Below are 26726 nucleotides of genomic sequence, written 5' to 3' on the forward strand. Positions count from 1 at the left end.
TCTGCTTTTAACAAGAGTATAAACATTGATGAACGGAGACTATACTCAACAGGAGTTCCTTGAAGCGGTTCCTCTTTGTCTACTATGTACTGCTGTGCCTGGGAAATGACTGAGAAATTCAAAATACTTAATAATAAAAGGTTGCATAGACCCATAGCTCCATGCAAATCTTTGAATGTTATAAAAAACATAAATCAGGATTTGAAATACTGCATAGCAATTCAAATTAAATACTGAAATGATACTAAAGAAGGCAAAAATTCTTCTGAAATGCTAGGTTTATGTAGTTATGCAAACAGCTTAGCAGCTGGTCCAAGTACTTCCCCCTCTGATTTAAAGCAATTTTCTGCATACACTTGTTAGTTATTATTACATAACAGACGGCACTAATAAATATATAGAGGTATTTATTTATTTACTGTATTTATTTACACACACACACACACACACATGCACACATGCACACATGTATTATATACAAGTGTAGTATATGAATGTAGCCAGGTAAATGCTATGTAAGGGTACACTTAACGGTTGACTGACTCATTGTTTTTTCAAATCTTTTACTGAAAATGAAATTCTGAAAACAGTAATTTGAAAAGCTTATTAAACACATTTAGTTTTGCAGAGAGAAAAGTTACCCTGCATCTCCCAGACCCCTCTAAATTATATACACCAACTCCACAGTCATGACACAGAGCTGAAAGGGGGAAAAAACCTTCAAAACCCCTCTGTCGACTGGCACAATGCAACACATTGCATCAAAACTCACCTGATCATTAACTTTTTTGAACTAAAGCCTCTCAACCATGAATACTTCTTCCCCATGTACGTAGATATACTATACTCCTATGTAAACATTGTGTTAAAATTAATTTTTGAGGGTACAGCATTTCACCCAGGTTGGGAACATAATAAAGTGTGGTACTTCACCTAACTTAAGGCATTACACCCTCCGTCTTCAAAACCAGAAATAAGATAAAGATGCAAGTCATCCAACAAACAAGTACATTAATCCTAAATGACGTTTCTTGCCAAACCACTAGCTATACAATTAAAGGGTTTAGCTATGAAAACTTTAGTGTATCTTTTGCATCTTTAATGATATGTTTGAAACATATACTACAGAACAAGGGACAGTTATATGATGGGTTACAAATGATAAATTTCTGGCCACGTGCTTGGCTAGTAAAATCTTAGACAAATCACTTTAATTTTTGAATGCTTTGACTTGCATCTTTTTGCATAAGAATTTATTATTAGTTGTATTTCCCTCAGGAAGTTCGTTTAATATTGCAGTGTTTTCTTTTTGTATTTGCGCATGTGTGCCAGTGCTTGTGTACGTCTACATTGCAGAACTGTGACAAAGGTAGCATGAGAATAGTAATATTCTCACTTTAAAGAACCTGTCCTTTTTAACCTACCACAGGGTCCCTCTTTCTAGCTGGAGTGAACATAATTCACAGTTTTCATGCTAGAATAGGAATACATTTTATTCATATACTAGGAGTACAACTGTTAAAACAGTATTTTACTTTTTGAGATTTTTCTTTTCATTTGTGCTGTGTATTTGTGCACATCCACTCAAACACATACACAACAGACAGGGAAGTCGATCTACTTAAGCTAGACTAAACAGTTAAGGCTACTGCCTGCCAGCTTGGTAAAGATTTGAATTTCAGTACAATGGGTACACATTTGGGAATAATTAAACAGCATTAAAAGCAAAATTTGAAACAGATTGCACAGAATGTTAAGAAAACAATGAAAGGCTGGGGGAAAATAAAAAGCAGAAAAAGGACATAATAAAATTGGTCTGGTATAAGATACTAATATCTCTTTTTAAAAATGTATGGAATATTTCTCTGTCAGATGATGAAGCAACATTACTCTATGATACTGATAGTACTAGCTTACCTACAGGCATTTCAAGTTAGTGAAACAAGTGGTCAGTACATATAGAAAATGGCATTTAAAGTAGGAAATTATTTTGTAGACATCACAATGTTATTGCATTAAAAATAAAATGTTTTCCTACTTTACAAACCATAAAACTAAACGTACATGTGTCATTCCTATGCACCCGCAGAATTTACTATTCTATATAATTTCAGTTACTCAAGGTAAATTTGGATTAGAAAGAAACACAGTAGTTTCCTTTTTTGCTTATGTTAATATGTTAAGCATCAGGTGGCTAAACAAATAAATAAAATATATAAAATGATAACAAATGATTTAGAATTTCTACAAAGAGCTAAGGTAGAGTATTGGACTACCTCCTTCAGAATCAGCAGTTACAGATTCAGTGAAGTATATATTGTGAAAAGCAAAAAAGTCATTAAGTGCACTTAATTTTTTTTGTAATGTTATGAAGTCCACAATTACTTTTTCTTTTGATGTAGGGTCAGTGAGCTAGCAAAAAAGGTTTTCTTCCAGACATTAAGTACGAACAAAACAAGGTACTCAAAGAAAATAAGAAATGAATAACTTTACTGAATACAGATAAGTATTTAAAAAAACAAGACACATAAGAAATTAGATGTTTTATAAGTCAGTCCAAACAAATGAACAAAATGGAATACAAACACAAAATACGTGGATCCTTAGCTGATTATCAAAGGTCAGTTAGTCAAACGTAATTTGATTCAATGAACAAGAATCAAAACAGCATGTTTGCTTTTGGGGAGCTAAATTAATTCACACACCCCAAGCACACTGCTTCATTCTCACACCCAAACTAATTAAACAATCAACCAGGTAGTGTACCATGTGAATAAGAACTTCCCCTCTGCAGTGACCTCTTTTGACCAAGTCATCTTCAGATGTGCTACATGAAAAACAAAGTTCAAATAAGTTTTGTTTTAGTAGATCTCAAAGGCTTAAAATGCACATATGAAACACATTATGAATTGTCATTACTAATATTAAGTTAAGGACAGAAAAGAAAGATAACTAGAGTTACGGGCAAGGTGTGAGCTGGTTAATGCCATTATTACAGGACTACAGAACATGATGGACAGCTCCAAATGTGATTATTATTCATTTGGGCAGTACCAGTACAATAAAATGCTATTTAGTTTGATTTGATTTTTTTTCGTACTATGAGCTTGCAAAAAAAAAAAAAAAAAAAAAAAAAAAAGAAGTTATGTCTTACCATAACATTCCATCTGTGTTGTCGATCTTCACCAATCCTTGACAGTGGGTTCAGTTCCGAACCTCGGAACCAACTCGGCCGTATACTTCAGCTTGAGCCCTCCAAACTCTCAAGCCAGGCACTACCCATAATGCTCCACTCAGGAATTACCTCAGATCGAGTTTGCCAAGAAAGTGGCAGATAGATATGGAGACACTAGTTAAATAATGCGCATAATAAACTGAGGCCAAATGTGAGTCCTTAAAAAGAACCTAGCTAAGGACAAATTCAGTCTACTAAGAGTCTTAAGATGGGGAAAGGAGGGTGGGATGTCAAGGATTGGTGAAGATCAACAACACAGATGTTACATTATGGTAAGACATAACTTCTTTATCTGATGTTGTCAATCTTAACTCAATCCTTAACAGTGGGACAGAGTCCCCAGCTACTTTAGCCTTGGGAGGTCTCACGGAAGAATATTTCTAGGCACCATAGAGCCCAAAGATGCTCCTCCCCTCGAGACCTGATCCAATTTGTAATGAATGATAAGGTACGATGAGAAGACCATGTGGCTGCTGCACAGATATCATCTAAAGATGTTCTGGCATGAAAAACTGCAGACATTGCCACTGCTCTTGTTGAATGGGCTTGAACTGGTTTTGGAAGTTGGAGCCCCTTAGAATGATAAATGAAAGTGATGTGGTCGCTAAGCCATTTAGCCAAGGTAACTTTTGAAACTGGATTATATACATGAAGAGAATGCCACAAATAGTTAGTTCAATTTTCTAAAATCCATAGTTCTGTAAAGGTAAAAACGTAGTTGTCTGTGCACATGAAGTAAATGAAGTGCATATTCTCCTTTGTTAGAAAAATTTGGGAAAAAGACTGGCAGTTGTAGGGTTTGATTAATGTTGGTTTCGGAGACAACCTTTGGTAAGAAAGATGGATTTGTTCAAAGTACAACCCTATCTTTGTGAAATATTAAGTAGAGATGTTTGCAAGACAGGGCCTGAAGCTCTGATACTCTTCTGGCAGAAGTGATAGCCACCAAAAATAAAGTTTTCCAAGACAAATGTCTTAAGTGACAAGTCACTGATGGTTCAAAAGGGATCATAGTAAGGGCCTGAAGAACTACAGTCAGATCCTAAAAGGGAGCAGGTTCTTTGAATGGTGGTCTTAGCATTAGGAGTCCTTTTAAGAATGCTTTACAGAGTTAGTGTGACATCAGAGAATCACCTTTCAGCCCTATATGAATGTTTGAAATCGCTGCTAGGTGAACTCTAACTGTAGATGCAGAGGAACCAGACTGGTAAAGTGCAGCTAGAAAATCTAACACCTTATGAATAGGACTGGTATAAGAGTCTAGTCCCTCATGAAGGGCCCATCTATCAAATTTTTCCCATTTACTTTTATACAGTTTCCTAGTAGAAGGTGTGTGATGAGCAACAATAAATCTTTGCACAGGGGAAGAGAGAAAAATATGCCTGGGAATCATGGAAAATGGAGAAGCCATGCAGTGATCTTGAGACGTTGGAGATTCGGATGTACCATGCCCTCTGGGTGAGTCAGCAGATCTGGAGATGGGTCCAAAATCCAAGGTTTCCGGATTAAATCAGGCCAAAGGAAGGGAAACCAAGCCTGTTGAGGCCAGAAGGGGGCAATGAGGATTATAGAACTTTCTGTCCTTTTGAATTTCTTTAGGAACTGTGATATGAGGGAAGTTGGGGGACAGGCAAGAGTAGACTGGCTGGCCACTAGTAGAGAAGAGAGTCTCTGAGTGATGCCCCCAGACAGGGGATTAGGGCAAAGTAACTTCTGCACTTGTTGTTCAGAGAGGAGGCAAAAAAAATCGCAGCAAGGCTGACCCCAGTGGTGAAAAATCTTGTTCGCCACTGCAAGATTGAGAGACCACTCGTGAGAATAGTTCTGCTCAACTTGTCCGCTATCACACTGGAGCTCCCTGGAATGTGCATTGCTGTGAGAAAGCGGTTGGAAGAAATTGCCCATTGCCAAACTCTGAGTGCCTCTCAACACAACGGGTAAGACATGGTTCCCCCTTGTTTGTTTATATACCAGACAGCAGGAGATACCAGACTATAGACATGTTGTCCATCTTAATTGCTACTGTCCCTAGAAAAATGGCATCTTAGAATGCTTGCAACGCTAACAGCATGCCCTCATCTCTAGAACAATGATGTGCAAGTTGGCCTCTAATTGAGACCATATAGGTTCATAGGTAGGTACTAGGGGCGTATACAAGCCCAGCCAAAAAGGTACCCTGGCTTTTGTCACCCAAGAAAATTATTTTCCTGTGCCACTGTCAAGCAGAGCCACAGAGGTGATCCCTGGGGTGAACTTCCTATTTCCCATCCAATCATCAAGATTTTTCTTGAAAAGTGCTAATGAGGAGCTTTGTTTGATTTAGATAGGTAGTTTATTCCAGAGTATGGGAAGTCTCTGGGAGAGGAATCTATCCCTCTGGCATGTTCTGTTTATTGTGGTGACAAGGTTTTGGTCCCCTAGAGCATGTAGCTCGGAGGGATTGGGATTTCTTTAAGTGGGGCATGTCCAACAGCTCTGGGTTTGACATAGCTTTGTATGTTAGGCAGAGATCACCTCTGAGTAGGCGATATGCAACGGAGTAAAGCTGGAGTTTTTTGAGGTGGTCTGCGTAGGGCATCTGTCTGAGGCCGGTAATCCTCTTTGTGAGGTATTTCTGCGGCCTTTCCAGTTGTTGTAGATGTCTTGTGAGGTACATACCAAAAGGGGCATTGTACTCTATAATGGGTCTAATGAGTGATGAGTAGAGGGGAACAATGACCTCTTTTTTTCTGGATGAGAAACCTTTTGTGATGAGGTGTGCCACGTAGAAGGAATTCCTGTCTACTGTGGCGATGTGATTATCAAAGGAGAGACTACTGTTCGCCTGTGTCCCAAGGTCTCTTATCACACTTTCGGTGTTAAGTATACTACCGCCTATGTTGTAGTTCATGGGTGCAGAGCTTTTACCAAAGGGGATGACAATGCACTTTTTGGCATTGAGCTTGAGGCCATAGCTTTGACACCAGGCATCTGTCTCAGTGAGGCCCTTTTGTAGGATGTCCACATCGTTAGGAGTTTTGATTATGGCTCCTAGTTTGCAGTCATCTGCAAACTTCGTTAGCCAAAGACCTTCTGTATTAGCCTGTACTTCAGAGAAGTAGATAGCAAACAGGAGAGGACCCAGGACTGAACCCTGTGGTACTCCACTTGTCACCGGTCTGAAGTCGGATTTGGAGTCTGCTACTTTCACAGTGTGGGTTCTGTCAGTGAGCTAGATGGCAACCCATCTTATGACATAGGGATTTATACCTAGTATAGTGAATGTATCTATAATTCCAGAGTTGGGGATGGTGTTGAAAACCTTGGCAAGATCTAGATAGGCTGTGTGAACCACCTTACCCTTGTCTACAGCTTTGGTGATTGCTTCAAAGAAGTCTATCAGGTTTATGAGACATGATCTGCCTTTTACAAACCCGAACTGGATGGGGTCCAGAGTTTGGAGATTACCAATGTCTTTGTTTATAAGTTCCATGATGATAAGTTCCATGGCCTTGCAGACCAGGCTCGTCAGGCTAATGGGGCGGTAGTTCCCTGGGTCCGTGTTGGCTCCCCCCTTGTGGAGTGGGATAATTGTCACTGTGCGCCATTCTGCAAGCACAAAGCCTGAGGTGAGGCTATGATTGAACATGGTACTTAGGTGGGGTGCCAATTCGTTCTGTAGTTCATGTAGAATGCAGCCTGGGATGTTGTCTGGTCCCATGGATGCTGTATTCTTGGCTTTGGAGAGTGTGGTTTTCACCTGTGCAGCTGTGATTACAAGAACTTTGCATTCTTCCGGTATAGAGATGGGCTCTTTAGGGGGTGAGAGGGGGGTAAAGTTACCACTGAACCTATCTGCCAGGATGTTGGCAATATCAGTTGGGTCTGTGTATTTAGTGCCATTGTGCTGTAACTCAGAGCAGATCTGAGTGTTGCCATTGAGATTCTTAACATAGCTATAGAATGCATTGTGGTTGTCTTTAGAATCAGTGGCGATTTTGTTTTCGTAATTAGCTTTGGAGGATTTTATCAGGGATCGCAGCTTCTTACTGAGGTTGACTAGGGAACTCCTCCACTCATGGGATTTTACTCTCTTTTGCAACAGTTTCTTCCTTCTGTTGTACAGATTGTTTATGGCAGGGAACCACCAGATTGGCTTCCTTTTTTTGGAGGATAGCATCTTGGTTCTGTTTGGGATAGCACGACCCATGCACTCATGTAAGTGCTTATAAAGTGCAATTGTGTAGGATTCAGTAGTCGTAACTGTACTGTCCATCTGCATGGGTGTCATGAAGTTCACCACTTCTGTCTTAAGAAGTATGAAGTTGGCTTTGGAGAAATTTTTTACCATGGTTGAACTGTTCTTCCCAGATAATGCCCCCCCACACACACACACACACACACACACACACACACACACCCTATCTGAGAAGCATCCGTGGTCACTATGGCTTGGGGCTGGGGAAGAATGAATGGCCAACCCAAGAGAATCTGACTGGCCTATAGCAACCACATGAGGTCCTGTTTGCAGCGACTGATAATCAAAATTAGATGAGACATTGGTTGGTGCATCGGAGACCATTGGGAAGCTAGTAACCATTGCAAGATTTGCATGTGATAATTTTCCAAGGGGACAAGAGTGATCAATGCTGCCATGGAGCCTAATGCTTGAAGAACTAGTTTTGCCGGGACCTTGTTGTTCCGTAGAATTTGCCTGACCTGGGACCTGAAGCGTTGGAGTCTTTCTGGAGGGAGAGACACAATTCCTGAAACAGTGTCTAAATGGGCTCCAATGAAATCCAACTGCTGAGAAGGCTGAACTCTGGACTTTTTGAAATGTATCATTATGCCTAGAGATGTGCAAAGATGTATAGTGTAATCTCTTGCCCGTTCTAACTGATGCCTAGTGGTAGTGTTCAGAAGCCAGTCATTGAGATATGGAAATACTCAAAATCCTTGCAGTCTTAGATGAGCTGCTACCACTCCCATGCATTTGGTGAACACTCTGAGGGCTGTGGAGAGTCCAAAGGCCAGCGCTCTGAATTGGAAATGACTGGCTCCTAGCTGGAAGTGCCGAAACCTCCTGGAGCTCTTTTCCATTTTTATGTGGTAATAAGCATCTTGGAGGTCTACAGAGCACATCCACGACCGAACTGAGACCATCCGGAATTTGGTTTGCTGAACTGCCTTGTTGAACTGGCTGAGATCCAATATGTTTCTCCAGTCCCCTGTTTTCTTGGGGACTAAAAAGAACCTTGAGTAAAATCTGGATCCTGTTTGTTCTGGTGGGACTTTTTGGATGACTCTTTTGTCTAGCAGTCTTTGAATGTCTAGTACCGCTGCCTCCCTGTGACTGGGTGGTACGTCTGGGAGTTTTGTCTGGCATTTTGGGGGTAATGAAAGGGATTTTGTAACCTCTGGATTTTAGTCCCTGCACCCATTTGTCTGAAGTTAACATTTACCAGGCAGATTGTTGCAGAGAAAGTCATCCCCGACTGCCTCCAGAGGAGGGCAATCACCCCCCCCCATTCAGGGGTGCTGGTAGGAAATACCAGAGAAAGATTCTCTTGATCCCTGGTTTTGCGGTCCATTTCTGCCTCTGGTGTGGCATCTTTCATTGCTTCCCCCTCTGCTCCAGGGGAAAGTCTTTGCCTTGTAAATCTTGGAAAGGCCCTTTGGATTTTTTAAATCATAGTCTTCCACTTCTCTGGTTCCTAGAGTATGGCCTCTGAGGAATGGAGAAACGTATGCCTATGGCAGAAAGGGTCTTGCAATCCTTTTCACATCTGGCTAAAGTGTCTTTTATCTTGGGACCAAACAGGATAGATCTGTTAAAGAGAGCATTGACAAATGATGCTTTAAATGGCTTTGCAAAGTCACACAAGTGCATCCAGGAGTGCCTTCTGATGGCTATGCCTGAACCGGCTGCTCTAGTCGTCCCTTCAGCTGCATGAGCAATCAGTCTCATAGACGAGTTAGAGATTGCATCAAGGGTTGCTACCTGAGAAGTAACTTTGTCTTGAACCCCTTCAGCTACTGCTCCTGAGAGGGTATCCGAAAGCTCTTTGATCAGATCTCTCTGTAATCTCGTAAAGTGCGCCATATAATTAAAGGACCTGACAGAGAAGGTCGTTGAATCATAAATCTGCTTTTTCCCAAATCTACCAAAGTCCTAGACTCCTTGTTAGGAGGATGGATAGTCAGACTTTCCTCAGCAATTTCCTTCTTGGTGGCAGCCGCTATCACCATGGCATCAACTGGAATCCCTTTGGACCAGTGTAGCTCATTCTTAGGGGCTGATAATATATGATCGGGTTTCTTGGGGATTGGCTCTATGTAATCAGGCATCTTCCACGGCCGCTGAGCAATCAACTTAATGAGATCGTCAGCAGGCGGAGATATCCAAGAACTAGATGGCTGGGCACGAAAAGCCTCCAGGTATACTGATTCCTCCGAAGGTTGGATGGAGGGCAAGCCACCCCCTCTGTTTCAGTATTTTCAGGATGTTCCTGAAGGAAACATCATCAGCGGGTGACCTGGGGGAACCTTCCCCCTCATTAAAATCAGTATCTTCAGTGAAGGACTCCTCTGGGGAGTCTAAGTGCTTCCTCTTGCACTTCTTCTTCACAGGGACTTCCTTGGGGGGGGGGGGTGATCCGAGGAAGTATCCGAAGAGGAGACCACTAAACTGGGACTTTTGTGCCTTCTGTCCTGGGGAAGAGACTGATGGTAGCTCAGGTTGAGGGGATGCAGAAATTTGTCCCGACAGGGATGGCAAAGACTGACAGTCTGCAATGGACATGGCCTTCTTCATGATCCATATGGCTGCCCCCCCCCCCATAGAGGGATGGGACTGGGGAGCCTGGAACCAAAATAGACTACTTCAGAACTGGGGTCACACCCCGCACCGAGGAGGCAGCCCCCAGAACAGAAGCCTGGGTTGATACTACAAAGGCCGAAGCACTGAGGGACATGTATGGTCCTGAAGGAACAGAAAGATATCTATTCACCTTAGATCCGACCAGATAGTCTCGACCCCTGGAAACCACCAGTGCTGAAAGCTCTTAGGAACGCAAGGCAGCTCTCGGAAACCGGGGAAGGGGATACTACCAGACCTGAGACAGTAGATGCCGGGAGAGTGAAACTGAAGGCTCCAAAACTCAACAAGAGTTGGAGAAGGAGGACATGGAGGTGGCTAGAAACTGAGGACAATCTCCTTGCTGTCAGAAGCTGATCCACCAGTCTTAAAATACCAGCCTCTGAGAGAGTCTTAGTAGAGCGAATTGAGGCAGTGGAAGGAGACTTAGAGGGTCTCACTTCCAAAAAGGGGCTTGGTGGCTTGTCTTTAAAGGGGTTAATGGTAGGTGAGTAAGTTGTTCTTAGAAGCGGAGGCAGTCCTGATTGTTTTGACAGTGAGGAATCAGTAGGTACTGAGGAAGTGGCTGCCGGCTCCAAGAGAAATTTAGTTTTGGAACCAGACAAACCTTCCAGTGCCAATGAACTCTTCGGTACCCAGGTTGACTTTGGGATTTTTTTCGATGGTTCCGAAGAACTTGGAACCGATGAAGGCCTTTTCTTTGAGGTAGAAGAAGAGGAGGATGAAGATGTGCTAGCTTCAGTCCTCGTCTCAGAAATGACCTCGTCAAATCCAGATTTGAGGATTCCCTTCAAAATCAGCTTGTTCTTTCTTTCAGTCAAGGTATGGGTTGAAAACCCATGACAAACTGAGCAGTCTTCTTAGAGATGAATTTTCCCCAGGCAATAGACACACAAAGTGCGTCTGTCAAAGTTGAGCATCTTACTCTGACACTTCTGGCACCTTTTAAAACCAGAAGTGCCTTTAGAAGACTTAGGAGGAGAATAAGAAGTTATGTACCTACCATAACGTTCCATGTTAGTTGTCTTCTCTCGCCTTCTTTCTTGCTTGATGGGTTCGGAGCCGATCCCTCGGCTCCGACTCGGCACTTGCTAAGCTCGAGAGTCACTTTTACCAGCTCGAGGCAGCCCCATATCCCATGATGCAAGGTGGTAAGTACCCAGATCTCGTTTGATGACAAAGGGCAATAGCACCAAGCATAAAATACTTCCCAAAGGAAGAAAGAAAACTACAGATGGAAGAAGGACCAGGTCTGAATGGTCTTCAGCATAACAGTTTCTTATAACAAGGTCTGTCCAGGCCAGGGGGAAGGAGGGAGGGTCGAAGAAAGAAGGCGAGAGAAGACAACTAACATGGAACGTTATGGTAGGTACATAACTTCTTAATGTTAAGTTGTCAATCTCGCCTTCATTCTTGCTTGATGGGACCGCCCTAGCACCTCTATCCTGGGTGGCTCAATGGAACAAACTCTTGAGGACTGTAGAGCCAAAACTGGCTCTGTCCCTGGAGGCCAAGTCCAATTTGTAATGGGAAACAAAAGTGTGAGGAGTGGCCCAAGTGGCGCTGCACAAATAGTGTCTAAAGGAAGTCTAGCTTGAAAAGCTGTAGAAGTAGCTAAGCTCCTAGTTGAATGTGCTTTAGGTTTTGAGCACAGCTGTTTTCCCCTGAGCAGATAAATTTCAGAGATGACCGAAGAAAGCCATCTAGACAAAGTCACTTTAGAAACAGGAAGGCCTTTTTTATTATCCGCATAGGAAACAAAAAGTTGATCAGATTTTCTAAATTTTTTTGTTCTGTCCAAATAATATCTAAGTTGACGGTGGACATCAAGATAATGTAGCTTTTGTTCAGCTCTATCTGAATAGTTAGGGAAAAATACAGGGAGATCAATGGATTGATTCAAATTGTTCTTTGAAGCGACCTTAGGCAAAAAGGTTGGGTTAGTTCTCAAAGATACTCTGTCTTTGTGAAAAACCAAATAGGGGGGTCGAACCGAAAGAGCATGAAGTTCAGACACCCTCCTGGCCGATGTAATAGCCACTAGGAATAAAGTTTTCCAAGAAAGATATTTCAGGGAACAAGAAGCAGCTGGCTCGAAGGGGGAAAGAATCAAAGATGTCAGCACTAAATTTAGATCCCACTGAGGAGGAGGAGGATTCCTGATTGGAGGCTTTAGTAGGAAAATTCCTTTCAAGAAGGCCCTGCAGAGCCTATGGGACATAATATTATGATCTGCTATCCCGACATGAAAATTGGAAATAGCAGCCAATTGAACTCTGACTGTGGAAGAAGAGGAGCCTGCATGAAAAATCTCTGCTAAGAAATCCAGGACTGCCTGAACAGGGGCAGTAAAGGGATCAATATTCTTGGCCTTAGCCCAATAAGAGAAACGTTTCCATTTGCTTGTATAAATCCTCCTGGTAGAGGATTTTAGCGAAGCTACTATGATGTCTCTAACTGGGTTAGAGATCAAAGGAAGCCTGGCTAAGGAAGGAAGTGGAGCAACCATGCTGTGAGGTTGAGAAAAGGGATAGACCGGTGCAGCTGACCCGATTGGTGAATCAGAAGATCTGGCACTGGGTCCAGATGCCACGGCTGCACCAAAAGGTGATGATGGAGGAACGGGAACCAAACTTGTCGAGGCCAGTAAGGGGCAATGAGAATCAATTTGGCTCTCAAAACGGTAGCTTTCTGGATAACCTGAGGGATCAGAGGAAATGGAGGGAAGGCATAAAGAAGTCCCTGGGGCCAATCCTGGGTCAGAGCGTCTCTGGGGGGATGGCCTGATAGAGCGCACAGGCAGAAGAAGTCTGGACATTTGCTGTTTTGGGGAGTAGCAAAACGATCGCAACATGGACGACCCCATTCCAGAAAAATCTCTTCCGCTATAGATTGCTTGAGAGACCACTCGTGAGGCATGAGAATAGCTCTGCTCAATCTGTCCACTACAATGTTGGTTTTCCCAGGGATATGCGTTGCTACCAGAAACCGATGAGAGGAGATCGCCCATTGCCATAGTCTGAGCGCTTCTCGACACAAGGGGTAGGACTTGGTTCCGCCCTGTTTGTTGATATACCAAACTACAGACATGTTGTCTGTGTGGACTGCAATTGTCCCTACGGGAAGAAAGTCGTTGAGGGCTTGCAACGTTAAAAGCACTGCTCTCATCTCCAGGACATTTATGTGCAGATGGTACCGAACGGCTGCCACGTCCCATGAACCATCCTGCCCTGATAATGACCCCCACCCGATCAGGGAGGCATCCGTGGTGACAGTGGCTATCGGGGATGGGGTACAAAGTACCTGCCTTGGTGAACCTGAGGAGATGTGATCCACCAAGCAAGATGCTCTTTGCATGTCTGTGTCACCAGAATCTGGTGACGCATTGGAAGTTGTTGGTATGACCATTGTGTGAACAGCATCCACTGAAGAAGGCGCATGTAGAATCGAGCCAGGGAAGAAGAGTAATGGCCGCAGCCATGAGACCTAATACCTTTAGAACCATTCTGGCCTGTACTTTCTTGTTGGCCAGAATGATCCTGACATGACTCTGAATGTCTGAAACTCTTTGATCTGTAAGGGTAGCTGACATCCGAACAGTGTTTAAGTTTGCCTATGAAGGTAATAGACTGGCAGGGCGATAAGGATGACTTTTCAAGTTGATCGAGATGCCCAAATGAGAACAAAGGTTTATTGTGTAATCCCTGGCTTGTATAAGCTGATGCCTGGTGGTGGCTGACAGGAGCCAGTCGTCGAGATACGGAAACACCTGGAATCCTTGACGTCTCAGGTGAGCCGTGACCACTGCCATGCATTTGGTGAACACTCTGGGGGCTGTAGTGAGACCAAAGGGCAGGGCTCTGAACTGGAAATGACTGGACCCCAGCCGAAGCGGAGAAATCTCCTGGAGCGTCTGTGAATTTTGATGTGATAGCACGCATCCTGAAGATCTATTGAGCACATCCAGTTGTCCTTCTGTAAGAAGGGCAGAATTGACTGAAGAGTGACCATTCGGAATCTTGTCTTCCTGACAGACTTGTTGAGTCTGCTGAGATCCAATATTGGTCTCCAGTCTCCCGTCTTTTGGGGACCAAAAAGAACCTTGAGTAGATTCCGGCTCTGAATGGTCTATTGTAATTGGCTGAATGGCTCTTTTGCAGTAGTTTTGAGACTTCTAACTCTGCAATTTCCCTTAGACCGGGTGGTACATCTGGAAGGGAATTTGAGGGGAAGGGACTTTCCTCGAAAGGAATTATGTAACCCTTGGATATGATCGACTGTACCCATCTGTCTTGAGTGAGGGAATGCCAGGCTTCTGGGTACAGTGATAATCTTCCCCCGACTGCCTGCAAGGAGGGACAGCCGGGCAACATCTCAGGGATGCTGAAAGGGCTTGTCAGAGAGAGGCTCTCTGTTTCCCTGTTTTTTTGGACCCCCTCTGCCTCTAGAGCGTCTGTTGTTGTTACCCCCTCTGCCTCTAGGGGTAAACTGACCACGTGAATCCGGCGTGACTCCTTGGGATTTACGGAACCACATTTTGCCACCTTTCTGTCCTTTGGGATAAGGTCTAGAAGGGGTGGAAAAACGGACTCCTACAGCAGAAAGAGTCTTGCCGTCCTGTTCGCACCTGGTCAAAGTTTCCATCACCTGAGGGCTAAACAAAGCTGACCCATCAAAGGGAGAGTTTGTGAAGGACGCCTTAAAGGGATCAGCAAAATCACATAGCCGCATCCAGGCTTGGCGTCTAAGAGCCACACCTGTACCTGCGGCTCTACTCCCTCCATCAGCAGCATAAGATATTAGCCGCATGGAGGAGTTTGCAATGGAATTAAGGGTTCCTAGCTGCGAAGCAATCTTTTCTTGAGCTCCTGCAGCTGTAGGATCCTGTACTACTTCACCCAGTTCCTTAAGGATATCCCTCTGGAGTCTGGTGAAGTGACATAGGTAATTCAGCGAACGCATAGCAAAGGTCGCTGAGGAAAACATCCGCTTACCGTACCTATCCATGGTCCTAGAGTCCTTATTAGGAGGATGGATGGGTACGGAAGGATCTGCAAGTTCCTTCTTGGTGGCCGCAGCCACCACCATGGCATCAGCGGGGACACCCTTAGTGAGGAATTGCTTGTCACTGGGGCAGTGATAAATTTTGAAGGCCTCCTAGGGACTGGCTCTACAGAGTCAGGAGCTGCCCACGCCTTCGGGCAATAACCTGCATAAGGGGTCGAAGGCGGAGACACCCAGGAGGTGGAGGGCCGAGATCCAAACGCCTCTAGGTATACTGACTCATCCTCAGAGGGATTGTTGGTGGGCCAGTTTCCCCTCTGTTTAAGGAGTTCTAGGATGTCTGAGAAGGAGACATCCTCAGAGGGGGATCTAGGGGATCCCTCTGACTCATCAAAGTCAGTATCCGAAGTGACAGACTCGGGGGAGTCTACATGTTTCCTCTTACAAGTCCTCTTCCTAGGAGGATCTCCCGAAACATCAGGAGAATCCTCGGAAGAGGGGGAAATTCCCAATGGGGAAACCCGAGGCAGAGGATCTCTGGGTCCTATAGCAAGAGAAGTGGCAGAGATGTCAACAAGCACTATAGAGGGAGGAGCTACGGGAACAGACTGCTGACTGATACCAGTGGCCAGCACACTCTTCATCACCTCGAATGCTCCCCTCCCAGGCAGGTCCGAGAGAACCCGTTCAAGAACTAGGAACCCAGGGACCACCGAAGGGAAGTCTCCGAGGCAGATGTCGGAGCCGAGCTCACCAAGGCCGAGGCTCCAAGGGGAAGAGCGGGTTCGGACAAGGGTCCGATGCCACTCACCCCCTCGGAGGAGACCATGGAAGCCCGACCACGAATCCCTCTAAGGAAGGTCTCAAGAGGAGATAAGAGTAGAGGCTGAAGGAACAGAAGGGGTATCAGTCCTCCAGCCGTAGCAGTAACCATTTCCGAAGACTCCAACTCCAAGCTCTGGGGTAGAGTTGAAGGAGGAACTGTAACGGGGTGTGGACCAACAGTCGTCTGTTGAGACGGACTATGCAACATTTGGGCCAGTACCTGTGACTTAAGTAATCTGCTGACCACTCTCTCTAGGTCATGGTCTGAAAGTCTGGATGACCTTGAAGATCGGCTCCGATGGCTCCGTTCGAAAGAAGAGGTGAAGCCGAGCCGAAAGTATCGGCTCCAAGGAAGGAGACCTCGACCTCTTCCTGGAATGAGCCATCGGAACCGATACTATAGATCCTGTCGGAGCCGAAGACTTATCGGAGCCGACAGGAAGCCTCGATGCATCGGCTCCAGCCGGAGCCGATACAGCCACAAAAGTAACGGTGTCGGAGCCGATCGGAGCCGACACCGATGCCTGTGCCACATGGTGGTCGGAACCGATCGGAGCCGACACCGAAGTGGTCGATGCAGAATCGGCACCGATAGCCATCGGTGCCGAAGGCTTTGTTAAGCCAGAATCGGCTCCAGCCGTGCCGATCTCGACTGAACGAGTCGGAGCCGAGGCCGCAGGCTTAGACACAGAAGCCTGGGCCTTGGAAGATTTGGCTGATTTTGATGGAGCCGACTTAGCCAGAGAGCCCTCCGGCTTAAGAAGGCCCCTAAGTATCAGCTTGTTACGTCTTTCCTGCAGGACTCTCTGGCTGAAGGAATGACAAATAGCACAGGAGTCCTGCAGGTGAAGAGGCCCCAGGCAATACAGGCAAGAAGTGTGACCGTCTGTCAGAGACATCTTCTGACAGCACGAGTCACACTTCTTAAAACCTGAGACCCTCTCCTTTGACATGGTGCTTCACAAAACACACACACACACCAGTCAGAAAATTAAATTAAATAAAATACCAAAAAGGTATTACTATAAAAACAAACACACACACCCTAACAGGGAGGGGATGGGATGGGTAAAGTTTGACTAAAAAAAAAAAAAAAATTAGAAGAGACAGGGATTTTCTGTCAGAAAATCTATATAATTAACTTATAACTAAAAATAAAAGGTTTTTTTACAAAAAGGGGCTTAAATATCAACAAAGTGAATCACTTACCAGGAGCTGGTAAAAGGAGGACCTCATAAGCGAAGCGGCAAACGAGATCTGGGTACTTACCGCCTTGCATCATGGGATATGGGGCTGCCTCGAGCTGGTAAAAGTGACTCTCGAGCTTAGCAAGTGCCGAGTCAGAGCCGAGGGATCGGCTCCGAACCCATCAAGCAAGAATGAAGGCGAGATTGACAACTTAACATAGTTGTCTTTCAGTCGTAATTAAGGAGATAAACTTTCACACACTCATACGATAAGGGAGAAATACAAAGAAAATAAAAGAGATTTTTTAAATAATAGCAATAATAACAATAACAATAACAATAATAATAGGACAGAGAAAGGGAAATACCAACAATGGTATTTAAAAATACCTGAAAAAGGTAAGAATGTACCAACAATGGTACTTAAAAGGTCTACCAACGGTAGACAGAGAAAGAAAGACACTCATGCCAACGACGAGAGGATTGGGTAGATAGAAGGGTGACTAACGGAAACAGATAAAGTAATTAAATATAAGGAGAGTTTTAATAGTGAAAAAACTTACTACAAATAGCCAAGTCTCAAGAGACAGATAAACGCGCCTGGCCTGCAAAGAGGCAAACAAAATCTGAGGTAATTCCTGAGAGCAGCATTATCGGTAGTGCTTGGCACGAGAGTTTGGAGGGCACAAGCTAAAGTATACGGCCGAGTCTGTTCTAAGTTTCAGAATGTAACTCACTGTCAAGGATGGAGTGAAGATTGAAAACATCAGATTATTAAACTCCAATGGCAAGTTGTTATTTTAGAATTGTCTGATATTATATTTGAGCAGGTCTGAAGATGTGTTAAAAACAAATGAAAAATGGGGCCTACAGAAGGTTAAAAAGGCCAGTTTAACAAAATGGGAGGATTTTATAAAGTACCAAGATACAGAAAAAAGTGAGTTTCATACTATGTTCACTTCTGGTCCTTGTTTAGATATGGTTAATATTTTGAGGGGAATACATGAAAAATCCTGTGGAGTCTTGATTCCAGATTCCCTCCAGACTCCTGGAGCAGGGTAAACCAGTCTTCCACTGAAAGCTATATACAGGTTACTGGTTATTGGAAGCATTGTTTTTATTTATTAGTTTTTTATAAACCCCACAGGATTGAGTCTGACTGCCCTCTTTCCTGCACAAAATTGTTCTGCAGTGGTGAAACTCCTTGGCAAGTGAGAACCCAACAGCCTATTTGTTTCTGACCCAGAATCCACCACCCGCCATGACTCCACTTGTGACAAGAGTTGAATGGTAGCAAACAGGCCAACTTTCCTGGTCCTGTGGGACAGCCTAATCCTTCCATTGCAGCAGAAACTCTTCCGAGCTCTGCTACAGCTGTCCTCCAAGGGCAAGCATGCCTTCTCATGCTGAATTCTCCTCGACTCACAGTTCAGCTGTACACAGCAGTGTAGGGTCTATAGACCTGAACTTCACATTTAGACACCTAGTGCTCCTGTTTAGTGTTTAGCCTTGTATTGAGCCAGAGCCACCTCCCTTCCCCGGGAATGGGTGAGTGGGCAGCAGCTGCTCACTCCCATTCTTTTCTGCCAGCTCCTACAGGCACCCGAGCCATATTCAAACTCGGGGCTCACCAGCAACATACTAAGGGCTTTATTCCTCTATTCAATGGTTAGGCTCCGGGAACAATCTTTTTATTAAGACTAAAAGCAAGGGTTTCAGAATGTTCAGACACACACACACACACACAAACACACACACACACACACACACACACACACACACACACACACACACACACACACACACACACACACACACACACACACACACACACACACACATCTAAAGAGTGTGCCACAGTGTCATATGGAAACTGCTAAGATTTGTAGTTGAGGTATTATATTGTTTTCTTCTCAGACACTTAAGACAGTGTATTCAAGGTTAAATGCTGTTTGACACTGCTCCTGATCAGTTTCTAAAAATAATGACTAGCAGAAATCTAATTTGTCTAAATCTAAATTTACAAAGATAATTGGTAGACTGTTAAATTAATGAATTATACTACTGAAAAATAGGAATTTATAGAACAGAAGTAGGAATGAAATAACAAGAAATGCACAACCATTCTATTTGCTAGAATAAAAGCTGGTTTTGATCAAATGAAATACTGGAGTCAAATGATTTAATGAAAATTATATAGCTTGCCTTAGCGAATATTTCCTAGTCTACTGATTTGGCAGACTGCTAACAATATATCGAAGTAACTGTGTAACAATGATTTAAGCACTTTACTTCTCTCAGTGTCTTACCATTCTAGGCTCCTGTGTACATATAAGAAATACATTTCTTTAATGATCAGACTGTGACAAGTGTGGTGTCATAGTAAAGAGTGGAAGAAATTGGTCCCATAAGCAAAAAACAGTAACAGTTAATACTGCACGGAGAAGGCAAACAGAATTTTTTTTAAGGAAAGCTGTCCAGAGAAAACCAGTCAAAAACATATCAACATAAAATGGCATGAGTAAATGTATCCAGCAGCAGAACACAACAAGCTGTTTCCATATATTAAATAGCACAGAGAAGGCTATGTGCTACAAAACTGTCATATCTAACAGATCAGCCACAAAGAAATATGAATTGGTTCACACAGACAAAAATACAACTCACTTGCTCTTTGTTTGTCTATATGGAAAGCATACAGGCTCAATGTGCAATATGGAGCCATAATGGCCAAGATCTGTTTCATCTGTTTTAACGACCCAAGGATCAAATCCTGACTGGTCACTGTGTATGAACCTTCACATTTTCCTGTCCTCTGCAATATTTTCCCCAACACTGCTATTTCCTGCCATTTCCCAACATTTTGCTGGGTTGACTGGCTAATATGAAATGGTCCACATACAATGCATTTACCTTTATCCCTTGTGGCACCTGCCATGGCTGAACAAAGACTAAGATAAACCAGATCACTTACCCAATTAACAAGTGGATAAATTACAATCCTTCAGATTACACATTAAATCAAGGCCCCATCAGTCTAAATTGATGGAATGCAGGTGAATATAAAAGATTCCATGGAACACATTGAAAAGAGTAGGGGAATTCCCTCAGTGCCTTCACCAAATTTCCCATAGTTAATACAAATACCACCTCAGGTCTCCCATGAAAAAGGCTACTGGCTTAATGTTACGCAACAAAGTCTAAATAAAAAATAACATAAAATAAAATCAGTCTACTTCTAAGATGTTCATTTTTTAATTAGATGCTCCTTCCAGTAGTGGCTCCAGGTTTCCTTCCTTACTGGGGTGCAATAGGGACACAGTAGCTAGCTGGTGGGACACAGGTAAGACATCTGAAGACAAAAAAATATAGATGGGATGGGATGTGGGATGCCTGGCTGCTTTGGATTTAGTAAAGGCCTTAATTGAAAAAGCAGATGAGGGCCTAAATACACCATGGTTGGAAGTGGACTTGTCCACATTAGTAGGCTCGACAATAGCAGGGGCTTCGGTTGTAGTCTGGGAAAGGGCCGAGGACCCAGCGGTCTCGGGTACAGAGGACACCGCCAAAGGAGTGTCGTCGGTAGTCAGGGACTGCAAAGGCATCTCGCTGAGTACCGGACCACGTGTAGCCTGTTTTGGCGTGGTGTCGGCGGGGACCGAGGGCCTCGCGTGTCGGTCCTTTTCCTTGCGTTTTTTGGGCAAAACGGTAGTCGAAGTGTCCGACAACATTTTATAGTCAAAAGCTTTGCCAAAGTAGTGTTGGGCGAACTCCGCCCGCTTGATAGTGCGTTTATTGAAGGTAGCGCAAAAGCGACAGCCCGAGACGTCGTGGTCTGGGCCCAAACAAGGTATGCAAAGGGAATGGAAATCCTTATGCGGTATTTGCTTCCCACAAGAAATACAATTATTAACTTTTTCTGACATCGGTCTGAGGCAAGAAAAGGTTCCCCAACGGGGTACTTAGCTTTAATGAAGACTTCGGTTCCAATTATTTTTCGTAATTCAGGAGCTGGCCAACCGGCACTTGCAAACTGCTTCTGCTTCGGGCACCGCGCGGCAAAAAAGACTGAAGAACATGGCGTCGGCTGTGTCTTATATACTCTGGCCTTACTGACATCAGAAGAGTAAGCGACGACAACCGACGCCGGACAAAGACTTTGGAATTCGGCCGACCGAGGGACCGCCTGACGGCTGAAAACCCATCTGTGATTAATGCAGCTGTATGCAGGATGAACATCAGCCTCTCCCATTTTGGGTCCCGAAAAAAAATGAAAAGCTGATCAGATTTACAGATAGGTTTGGTCCTGTCTAGGTAAAATCTCAATTGTCTATGTACGTTTAAGGAGTGAAGGCAATACTCTCCTTTATTGGCAAAATTCGGAAAACTGGTAGATCAATGGACTGCTTAATAGAGAATTCAGAAACAACTTTGGGAAGAAAGGATGGCTTCGTCCGAAGTGAGACTCTGTCTTTATGAAAGACCAGATACGGCCTCTTGATACAAAATGCCTGCAGTTCTGAGACTCTTCTGGGAGAGGTAATGGCTACCAGAAACAATGATTTCCAAGACAAAAACTTTAGGTCACACTTAGCAGCAGGCTCAAAGGGTTTTTGAGTCAAAATCTGGAGGACTAAAGTGAGGTTCCATGGTTCCCTGGGTTGTCTCAGAGGAGGCCTGAGATGACAGGTCCCCTTTTGGAAAGCCTTACAGAGGCATAAAGAGATGAGGGGTGCCATCTATACCATTGTGGAAACTGGAAATTGCCGCTAGACGCACTAGTACTGTAGAGACAGAGGCTCCATTATCAAAAAACTTAGCCAGCTATTGAAGCACTGCAGTAACTGGAGCTGGATACAGGTCTAGCATGTTATCCTTGGACCAGATGGAGAACCTTTTCCACTTATCCTGATATAGTCTTCTGATGGATGGTTTGTGGGAGGCCAGAATGATGTCTCAAACAGGGGAGGAGAGATTAGCTTGCTTAGCGACTAGTGGAAGTGGAGAAACCAAGCTGTCAGCTTGAGACTGGACAGGTTCGGGTGAATCAACCCTTGGGGATAAGTAATCAGATCTGGTAGAGGGTCCAGAATCCACAGCAGGTATACTAGATGAGGCCGAAGAAAGGGGAACTAAACTTGTCAAGGCCAAAATGGGGCTATGAGGATCACCTTACATCTTAACTAAAGAGCTTTCTTTAGAAATTGTGGGATCAGGGGAATGGGAGGATAGGCATAGAGAAGTCCAGTGGGCCAATCGTGGATCAGAGCATCCCTCCGTGGCTCCCCCTCTGGGGGAAATAGGGCGAAGTAGCTGCTGCACTTGGTGTTTGATGGGGAAGCAAAAAGATTGCAGCAAGGCTGGCCCCAGTGGCTAAAGACTACAGACGCCACCTCGGGGTTGAGGGACCACTCATAGGGCATGAGAGTGCATATGCTTAGTTTAAGCTATCGCCCACTGCCAAATTCTCATGGCTTCTCGGCATAAGGGATAGGACTTGGTTCCTCCTTGCTTGTTGATGTACCAGACCACTGACATATTGTCTGACTGAATTGCAATAGTCCCAGAAGGGAGAGCCGAATGGAAGGCCTGCAACGCTAACAGCAAGGCTCTCAGTTCCAGAACACTGATATGTAGGTGGGCGTCTGAGGTGGACCATGTGCCTTGGACAGTCTTTCCCTGGAAATGCCCCCCTCATCCGATTAGGGAAGCATCCATGGTTGCAATGGCTGTGGGCTGGAGGGGGGGGGGTTGAAATGGGTGGCTCCACAGATCTACATCTGGCCTCATCCACCAAAGCAGGTCCTGTTTGCAGGCGTTGGTTATTCAAATCTTTTAATCTAGGGGTTGACAGCTTGAGAACCACTAACAGAGAAGGAGCCATTGCAGAATCCGCATATATAGTTTTGCACTATTGGAATTGACGCAGCCATAAAACCTATGGCCTGAAGAACTTCCCTTGAAGAGGCTGTTGCTTGGGAAAAAATCACCCGGAGCTGAAGCCTCAATCGGTGCAGTCTGTGAAACGGGAGCGATACCAGACAGGACTCAGTATTGAACACTGCTCCAATGAACTCGATTTGTTGTGCAAGGATAAGGTTTGATTTCTCCCAATGTATCGTTATTCCCAAGAATTTTGCCAGACAGAGAGAATGGTGTAGCACTGTTACCAGAAAATGCTTGGTGGGGGCGGTAATGAGCCAGTTGCCTAGATATGGAAACACCCAGAATCCTTTTGGTCTCAAGTGAGCTGTTACCACTGCCATGCATTTCGTGAATACTCTGGGGGCTGTAGAGAGACCGAACGGCAGGGCACAGAATTGGTAATGACTGGCTCCTAGTCGAAAGGGAAGCAGACTCCTGGAGCGTTTGTCCATCTTGATGTGGTAATACACATCCCAGAGATCTATAGAGCACATCCAATTGCCTTCCCTTAAAAATGAAAGGATGGACTGAACCGTGACCATCTGGAATTTGGTTTGGGTGACAGGCTTGTTTAAACTGCTGAGATTCAAAATGGGTCTCCAGTCCCCTGTCTTTTTTGGCACCAAAAAGAATCTCGAGTAAAATCCGGATCCACACTGGTCTGGTGGGAGTGGTTGGATGACTCTTTTTTAAGACAGATTTATAATCTCTGAAGGTGCTTCTTCCATTTGACTGGGTGAAACGTCGGGAAGTTTTCTTGGAAATTTTGGCTGACAAGAAAGGGGAATATTGTAACCTCTGGCCAGGCAGCTTGGTGCAGAGAGAAATGACCCCTGACTGCTTCCAGAGGTATGCAATCGGGACTCCCCTCAGGAGCGCTGATAAGGCTGCCCAGAGAAGGTGTCACTGTAGCCATGACTGCGAGGACCCCCTCTGCCCCTATAGGGGCATCTTCCAGAATTGGTACCCTCTCTGCCTCTGGGAGTATCATCACCACTTGTGGCACAGAAGAGACCCTGAGATTTCTTATGTAACATTTTCCCACTCCTCTGATTCCTGGAGAAGGTACGATGAGGGTTGCAAAACCGTAGGCCTATGACAGACAGGGTTTTTCCATCTTGTTAGCACATGGCTGGCGTGTCCTTCACTTTGGAACCAAAAAGGGACGAAGCTTCGATGGGAGCATTCAGAAAGGAAGACTTGAAGGGATCCGTGAGGTCACAAATGCACATCCAGGCATGACGCCTCATAACAATGCCCGAACCCCCTGCTCTAGCTGCCCCTTCAGTCACGTGTGAGATCAACCTCATGGATGAGTTGGATACTGATTCCAGGGTTGCGAGCTGCAAGGCCACTTTGTCCCTGACCTTGTCAGACAACTCTCCTGCGAGCTTCCCAGAGATTTCCAAGATCAGGTCCCTCTGGAGCCTCGTAAAATGTGCCAAATAATTCAGGGATCATACAGCAAAAGTCCCTGATGCAAAAACACACTTTTCAAGTCTGTCCACCGCCTGGGACTCCCTGATGGGTGGGTGGTCAGCGGGACTTTCCTCAGCCAAGTCCTTTTTCGTGGCCACCACCACCATAGCATCAACTGGTAACCCTTTGGACCAGTGCAGGTTCTCCTCGGGAAGGGAAATAATTTTGTCTGGTCTCCGGGGGATCACCTCAATGGAATTAGGATTCTTTCACACGCACTGCAAGACAAGCTCATTGACAGGTGGGGGTCACCCGGGCACGAAAAGCCTGCAGGAACACGGACTCCTCAGATGAAGGGTTGGAGGGCTTCCAGTCACCTGCCTGCTTTAACATCTCCAGGGTGTCTCCAAAGGAGACATCATCAGGAGGTGACCTTGGGGACCCTTAACCATCATTGTAATCTATGTCTTCCATTAAGGATTCCTCAGGTGAGTCCACGTGCTTCCTCTTGGACGTCTTCTTACGAGGGGTTCCTCAATGGGGGTCTCTGAGGAGGACTCGGAAGAGTGGGTACCCTGAACAGGGGTGTCATGCGGCTTCTCTGCCCAGTGCCCCGGGGGGGTGGTCTGTGACAGCTGTAGCTCAGGAGGTGAAAACTGCAGTTCCAAACATCAAGGGAGTGCTAACAGAAATAACAGCCCTATTCACTGCGCAGAAGGCAGGCCCGCCCGAAGAGGGATGGGAGCCCGGAACCGAGAAAGACAACCTCGGGAACGGAGTCACACCCCGCTCTGATGGACCCGCCCCCACAGATGGAGCCACAAGCAGGATTGGCGCAGACACGGCCATCGGTGCCAAGGGAGGAACCAAGGAGAGTCGGCACTGTACCCCGGGCCAACGTGCCCATCCCCCAATCCCCAGACTGAGGAAGGACCGGTTCGGTGGGAACCGAAGACTAAAGGAACAAACTCAGAGCTGGAGTGAGATGCACTGTAGGCGTCAAGGAGATAGGTTCCAAGAAGGTTGTCGGAGCAGAAGGCTTCAGAACCAAGATGGTCGAAGGAGGAGTGTAAGATGGAGTCCGTGAATAAGGCAACCCAAGTCCTGTAGGTGGATGGGTCTTAGAAAGTGAGGGAATCCCCCTGGCTACCAAAAGCTGGTCTACAAGGCGCACCATGCCATGTTCCAAAAGGTTCCTGGTGGATCTAGTGGATACTCCAGACGGAGTCAGGACAATTGAGAAAAGGGCTATACGCTTGGCCCAGAAATGGGTCTATGGAGGGGCGAGTATCGGGTCCGTGGTGCAAGGTCTGCCGGCAATGAAGTCTCAAGTTTCGAGACCTGAAGCAAAGGGGTAAGATCCAGTGAGGTTGGCACAATGCTCAGTGCCGAAATGACACTCGGAGCCGAAATGCTCGGTTCCAAAATGGAAACTGATGGCGTAGTCGAAGGTGTGCCCTGAGCCGAAGTAGCTACAAGTGCTGAAGTCGAAGTAGGTGTAGTAAGATCTATGACTGGTGCTGGAGGCAGGGCCAGTGCCAAAACAGACATCGGTATCAAAGGTTTTGAGATGGTCAGAGCCGAGGAAGGCGGAGCCGAAGAGACAGATTTATGTTCCAACGATAACTTAGGGACCTTAGATTTCCCAGGCTTGCTCTGATCACCCGATGGTGAAGAAGGAACAGAATGGGATCTCTTTTTGTCCTCAGAAGGAGAGGTTGAGACCTCCATCGCAGAAATGGCCTCTGAGAAGGAAGACTTGAGTAACCCCTACAGAATGAGTTTATATTTGAGCTCATTAAGAGTTCGTTGTCTGAAGCTCTGACAAATATCACATGGAGGCCACACCCAAACAGTATACACAGTCATCAAGAGAATCACTGTTAGGTAACTTGTCTTTACAAGAAGTACAATGCTTAAAGCCTGAAGTACCCTTCTTATCCGACATCTTGGTAGAAAAAAACACCACAGCCAACTGTATATTCCAACTATAATGAAGTCAGCTCCATTCAAAAAAATCACAAAATACCAGCAATATAGCAATACACTTGTATGAAGAGAATAAAGGGAAACACTTGAATAAACATAAAAGCTAACAGATTAAACTGGAGAAACAATACCAACTATGGTATTGAAGAAATACCACAAGGGTAAGGGAAAAGGTCATACCAGCAATGGTACTTGAAGTTTACTAACGGTAACAATGGGTAGAGTGGAAAGAATAAGGTTAGACAGAAGAAACTACACTAGTAATACCAATAGTTTAGTAAAATAT

General features: G+C 44.9%; 1 protein-coding gene across 1 annotated transcript in view; it reads right to left on the reverse strand.

Moving 5' to 3' along the window:
* COL24A1 (collagen type XXIV alpha 1 chain) overlaps positions 1 to 26726 on the reverse strand; it is a 3617818-nt gene that overhangs the window by 1971532 nt on the left and 1619560 nt on the right. The window lies entirely within an intron of this gene.

The sequence above is a fragment of the Protopterus annectens genome, chromosome 10.part0 (genome assembly GCF_019279795.1).
Source record: "Protopterus annectens isolate FY-2018-M chromosome 10.part0, PAN1.0, whole genome shotgun sequence".
NCBI lineage: Eukaryota > Metazoa > Chordata > Ceratodontiformes > Protopteridae > Protopterus > Protopterus annectens.